The 6,834-nt window shown below is 45.2% G+C and overlaps 1 long non-coding RNA gene across 1 annotated transcript; it reads left to right on the top strand.

Moving 5' to 3' along the window:
- Window positions 1-2,039: 2,039 nt before the first annotated feature.
- On the top strand, window positions 2,040-5,064 carry LOC116217454. The gene is made up of 2 exons (XR_004162025.1): window positions 2,040-2,497; window positions 3,458-5,064. It is a non-coding gene; the product is annotated as an uncharacterized LOC116217454 (long non-coding RNA).
- The last annotated feature ends 1,770 nt before the right edge of the window (window positions 5,065-6,834 follow it).

Below are 6,834 nucleotides of genomic sequence, written 5' to 3'. Positions count from 1 at the left end.
AGCCACAGCAACTCACAAACCCACTGTAAGGAGAAGGATGCAGAAAGAAAGAGAGGATGCAGCTTTAGGTGTTTGGTTGTTGGGTTTTTTTTCACTGAATCTTGCATTCATTAATTTCATTTCAAGAATGAAGTCAGATTTTTTTTTTTTTATGTGGCTGGTTATTTGACGAGTGAAGCATTAGATTTGTGAGTTGTTCTGCAAGCCAAAACATGCTCCCTCTCATTCATAACACTGAGCTGCTCTGCGTTAAACAGCCGATTATCATGAATGAAGTGGGTGTAACTTCCTTGAAATCCTCCAAAGACCTGTCAAAGCAGAGCTACTGCAGCTCAGTTTTCCCCTTGAAGCGCACAGATCATTGGTTTAATTGTTCCACGCTGATCTTGAAACACGCTTTCTTGGTTCAAAGCACTAGGCAGTATCACTTTTTGAAGAGGAAAGGGGAAGGGTGGAGAACGGTGCCTCGGGATAAGAGAGAAAAGTGGGTCTATGTCTCAACCATCAAATTTAGGTTTTCATTTGGAATCTAAATTGAGCTTCATCCATTTAAAAGTGTGTCAGACAAAACCTTACAAATCAAAGCGCTGGCCTGCTTTGCATGGATAATCAAGAGCCTCTGGCTCTTTTTGTAAGAGGAAATGTTTAACCCTGCAGAGAAGAGGACTGATCTGATGGTTCTAAGTGGCCAGCCACTTAGAAATTGAATTTGAATCAAGGTCTGCCATTCTCCACCCCATGTCCAACCGTTTGGGCTGGCCCAATGTTATGGAACATGCTGATATTTGCAAACTTGACAGCCCCGTGTGCCTACGGACAGAAAGGTCGCATGTATACAAAGAAATAAACCTTCCTCTACTAACCTGCTTAACATAAAGATCTCCCCAAGGATAACCGTGGTCCTTAATGAAAAGTCCCTCAGCATCTCGGCTGCTCATCGTATCACCCTTTAGGACACCAACAGGGAGCTCTTGGCCAGTAACAGTGATCACACCATTGACTTTGGTGGATTGACTCAATATCTGACCCCTCACCTAACATTTCCAAAGGCTGGCAAGCTAAAGATGACAACAGAAAACTCAGCAAAGAAAAACATGAGTACCACCACACTTGTAAGGGTCAGCCTCAGGAAATAAAGGAAAAGTGGCACCAGTGAAAAAGTACATTTTTTAGATTTCAGCTCAGATTTTCTGCTAAACTTAATTATCTCACCCACAACAACAACAACAACAAATTCTGACAGCAGTTTTACACACAGCTCTTAACAACGATAACTCTAACAAAGGATCATAGAATGGTTTGGGTTGTTCAAAGTCCCTTCCAGCCTGGTCTGGAATGGCACCTGGATGGTGCTTCAGGGGGAATAAAAACAAAAAAACCACAAGTGGAGATAGACAAAAACTGGAGATAATTTTGGAGATCTCAATAATGTGCTTCAAACAGTCCCAGAAGCAGCACGTCCATCCCATGCCCTCACTGCAAGCACATCCACCAGGGACCATTCACCTCTACCTGAAGCCCGCCCTCCCCAAACCACACATGGTGGGGCAGGTCCTCTCCCAGCTCCATCCTGTAAGAACCCAAACCACTTCCACGCTTATCAGCAAAATGCAATCACATCATCACGTCCCGAGGTTTCTATCCTGCTCCCATTACAGCAAGCGAGAATTTTGACACTGGTTTAAGCAGCAGTGAAAGCTGGCTGATGTACAAGCAGGTCTGACAGGTTGCATTTTTGTTCCCATTACTATGATGGGCATGAGGGTTCATTCCCATTTTCTTAGCTGGCATTCGGTCCTGAATTTAAGCTGCATCTGTGGTTGCATTGCTGTGAAATGTATCACTGCTTATGACTCACGTTGCAAAGGACACATTTGTAAACTGACCCACCATTGACAAAAATCCTCTCTTTCTTCATTTGTAGGAGGCGAGATGAGGCATAGGTTCCTTGTCTGATTCATTTCCTGAGGAAATTTTTACTCTCTGCATCTTTTTCAGTCCTCATTCAGTCAGAGAGTAGCGAAGTGATTAATACAAAATCCATGCCTGACACAGACTGGAAGAAAGATGCAAATTCTTTTAAAACCAGCGCTTAATTAATCGCTTAGAAAAACAACCCACTGCCAAAAAATGTGTGGGGTTATTTTTTGGTCTTTTTTTTTTTTTTCCCCTAGTTGAGAAAGCCTTTTCAGTTGAAAAGCTAATTACAAGCGACGGCACACAGCAAAATGCACGAAGGACAAATCCGGCACCCTTTGAAATCAACCCCTCGGAAGGAAGAATTAGCAACCTGGACAGAGCTGCAGGCAACTCCAGCCCTCCTGCATCTGCTGCTCGATCACACTCACTCACAGCCAGCTCTGGTCCTTCCTCACCACACTGCAGAAATCCTAGGAGAGATGCGTATCTAACACCTCAGACAAACACAGACATTGACCCGAAAATTAAAACTGCCAGGAATAAATGATAACACAAAGAGAGCCCTGAGGAAACTGCAGTAAGTTTCTTGACCATTTTTATCTACCTGATTATTCATTATCAAGACAGTACTAACCAAGTCCAGATCGGGATGGGGATGTAAGCAGTCCCTGGGGCTGCAAGGCTGCTCAGAACTTGGCACTCGAGATCAGGCTCATTTCTCCATGTATGAGGGTGGTAAACGTTACCCTGCAGAATTAGGGGGAAAAATGAGCGCGTCCCTTCCCTCCATTTCTTCTCCCTCTCTCCCTCTTTCTCTCCACATTCTTCTCCTCTTGTCTTTCTCCCTGCGAGCACTGAATGATGGGATTTTTGACATCAGAGGAAAGTCATCCCTTCTCCACTCCCCCAGCTTCTCTCTGCTTCCTCCTTATGCACGTCCGTCCTCCTGCATGCTATATCCCAGCTCAAAGAACAGGATCAGCTGATCCGACCACAGCTCCATCTCACTAAGCATCCTAAATCCTGCCCACAGTGACCAGACTGACTGGTTCATTCACCCTGGCAGCCTGCGACCAGCAAGCCTTTAAAGCACATTTTGTAACTGTTACATAGTTGGCACCAACTATAGCAAAGTCATTGTTTAGTCAAGGTAAAGTGACCTCTATTTACTGAGCTCAGCTGCCCACGGGGAATAACTGGATTTGAGATAAGTGAAAATTTGCTGGGAAAGTTTCACTTTGGCCAGGCTGATGCTTACTACAATAAGCTAAATGTTTGGTCAGTTCATGCCCTTTCTCCTGCAGTTTCTTCAGCCCTTTGATTTATTATCTGTGACTAGACAGCAAATGACCCCGTCCAATTTCAGCGAGCCTGCGGTAAGCCAAACACAGAAGAGAGATTTGTTTCACCGAGTGTATTTTCTGATCCCAAATAAATACCCTGTTGATTACCCTAAGCTGCCAGGCACCTGCCATAAGTTGTTTATTCGCGTATTAAAGAAGAGCATTAACCCAATCTGGCCATTCCTTCCTCGCAGCCTCCCACGTCTCCCTGCCATGACGGCCAGCAGCGGTGCAGCAGCGCACGCTGACTCCAGCTGTGCAGCAGGGCTGGGGAGCCCAGCACCACCCCAGGAACCGCGTCCGCAGTGACTCAGGAGTGACTCAGTCATGGCTCTGCTTCGGCTTCCTCCTTACTCCGGGGGGCGGAGGTAGGAATTTCCTGCTGGCCCCGTCCTTGTAAATCACCACGTCCTGTTGCAGTTGTGCTGCCGGGAGGGTCAGATAGTGGGAGAACTGGAGCTGCCTCGTCACCTGCATGGGAGGAGGAAGGATGGGGCTCACTGCTTGCCTGGGCGCACGCTGAGATGATGCTCAGGGGCAGCACAGCAGGTCCCTGGGTCTCCCAGTCTCACATCCAACCTGTAGCACAGCCCTGACCCCTTCGCAATGTGACTGAAACAGCACGCTGTGCATCCAGCAGCACAAGAACCCGATCGCCTTCCTACAAAATCACGAATCACTCGGATACAACCCAGCTAATTTCTCATGAGGGTCCTTTCTGAACTTTTCTATGATTCTGTGAAGGCAGCATCATAAGTGAGAAGAGCATCCAGTCCTACATGTCTGCATGGCATCCCCTTGCCTGTGAATTTGAAGATGAAAAAGAAGGCAGTTGGTGGAGGCTCTGGGACAACTCCACCAACTCAACAGCGCCCTGTGAAAATCTTCCCAGTTGTCTCACAGAAAAGCTGGATTTAATGATAGTTGTAGCTAGAGGGACTTCCCTATTGCAAAAGAACCCAAAAACATGAACAAGTTGTGTCACAGTAACCTGGAGAAAATTCCAAGTACAACTAAGAGAAAATGGGTGATGTGTAATAGGGGAGGGAAACATATCAGCCTTGTGAAGGCCAGCTTCCAGAACAGATCCAACCTGTTCACTGATGAAAATCCATCTTTGGAGGAAGAAACTGAAGGAATGAAAGGAGAAGGAGGATGCTGGCAGAGATGCTGAGCAGAAGTCCTGATCATACTCCAGGGATGCTGAGGAAAGACCACGTTTAGCTTGCATCAGATACACGCAGCACGTACAAGTTAAGTATGCCATAGGAGCCCTTCCTTCCAACTGCACAAACAGAAGTAGACTGATAGAAAGTACTCACCTGATGCACGGACATGTTGGATGCTGCTTAATTATTTCACTTAAAGTAATTGTTTAGTACCACACAAAGAATACAATACAGGGACATTAATAACACCTACCTGTAAGGGACCAGTGAAAAACACTTTCTGGGGGTCAGACCAGGGCTACCACAACAGGATTGTAGCTCTTCAACTATCATGGTATAGTTATGTGACTTGTCACCAGGTGTGGACACGGTGGGATTTTTCAGCTTCTCTCTATGTTTTCAATTGCATACCTTTACACCAGTTTAATTTCATCTTTTCTGGGCTTAACACTGCTTTAGCTACAGCAGGGAAAGATAACAGTGTTCATCCAATGGAGGAACAAAGAAACATGCTTGCAGGGAAATCATGGCTAGAGACTAGGACTGCTACATGCATTTTATATTTCCGACACTAAAGGCGGAGTTTGGGTGCAGTCAGAAGGTAATGGAATAAACTGGAATGAATTTTGACACATTCCTTAAAAACTATGGGTTTTGAGAGATCAAATGGTTCAATTCTGACCTTCCCATTTTACTAGGAAGATGACACACCTTGGAGCATCTTCTGGTGTATATCATATCTGGACATCAAAGACATTAAAAAAAAAAATTCACAAGGGCTCTTTTGCCTGCAGATAGTATAACCAGATACAGTGACAAGGAAACTGAAACTAAGTAGATTCTGACCAAAAATAAGGTGCTCATTTTGAACAGTCAAAGGCAATTAATCCCTGGAAGTGCTCCTGAAGGACGGTGGGTGGTTTTCCATCACTCAATGTTTTTAAATGAAAGATAGAAGTTTTTTATCTGGACAGATGCAGCTCAGACAGGGAAGTCTTATGGCCAGCCCTATGCAGAAGGTCAGAGCAGACTCTGATGAGGATCCTGGCCGCCTCCATAACCTGCCCAGCCGTTCACCTACTGACTCCCCAGCACTGTTCCTGCAGCACATAGCCTTGTTGTTCAGCCAGTCTGTTTCCCCACGGATGACCAGACCTGACCCTGCTGAGATTACAAAAAGCCAAAGGGTTCAGAAGTGAGGAAAACAGGAAATCCAAACAGTGAAAATCTCAGCAATAACGTTTCCTAACAAAGACCTTCAGATCTCCCTCTCAGCCAACAGCTGTCTTCATGACGTCCAAAAAGGACAACATTCAGTGTGATGAAGACTATCTTTCTGCCATTTATTTTTACCCTGTTTATTTTTCTACACTGTGACATTTTCCTCGTCAAAATCTTGGTCATAAATGAGGCTGCTAACCCAGATCTAAGAAAACATACACATATGCATGTACTATATATGCTGCAAACCCATGGGCCCACAGGATGCCGTTCATGCTACATAAAACCAAAGCAATACCTGCGACCACCCTCAAGTCCCTTTTGGGCTACAAAATCAGCTGGAGTGATGCAGAACCTTTGTATTTGTGGAGAACTGCAAAGAGACACACTGTTACTTAATCTATTGTGCCACAAGGCCTAAGACTGCAAAGCAACTCAAAACATTATCCCATTATGCCATGAGGAAGCAGAAGCAAAAACTGAAGAGTGAGGAAAGTTTAACTTGAAGGAAAATATCGTGCTTATTTGCTTTACTGCTTTTGTATTTTAAATCTTCTCCAAATTTCCTGACCTAGCACTGCATGCATCCAAAGTGCAGGTATGGCTGTCACATCCACTTGAGCTCTGTAGGCTGAACCCAGAGGTGCTGTAAATTGGGGTAGCACTACGACACTGGGTCATTAGACCTCGCCCTAGGTCTCAGCAATGAGTGCTAAGGAAATTGAAGGTGGATGAAGCAGAACCTTCTGTTTTAAGGTTCGGAAGTTGCCTTGCACTCAAATTTTAAATTTCATCAACTTTTTAGGTGAAATTTGACTTTTCTCCCCATCGGTACGGGCAGGCACGTGTGTGCCATTACACTGCCATCTAGTGATGCGACTTCGCAAGGCAAAAGAGCTGGCAAAAGATGGCTGACCAACAGCAAGTGCCAGAGCCCAACTTGTGAAGGAAGGGCCAGAAATTACTTAAATCACACTAAGATAATTGCAAAAGGCACAGCCAGTGGTGGCCCTCAAACACGTACAAGAGAGACAGACGTTATGGTGCACAGGATAACAAAATGCATGCAAGACATGGGGTTGCAAAGAGGCTCATCCATTATCCAGCTGCTACCATTGCAGGGCACATCGAGAAAAGACAACTACGAGTCTCAAAATCCAGCTTCTCAACTGGGCTTGCTT

The sequence above is a fragment of the Meleagris gallopavo genome, chromosome 26 (genome assembly GCF_000146605.3).
Source record: "Meleagris gallopavo isolate NT-WF06-2002-E0010 breed Aviagen turkey brand Nicholas breeding stock chromosome 26, Turkey_5.1, whole genome shotgun sequence".
NCBI lineage: Eukaryota > Metazoa > Chordata > Aves > Galliformes > Phasianidae > Meleagris > Meleagris gallopavo.
The sequence above is the reverse complement of the archived record's forward strand: the minus strand, read 5'-3'. Positions and strand labels throughout refer to the sequence as shown.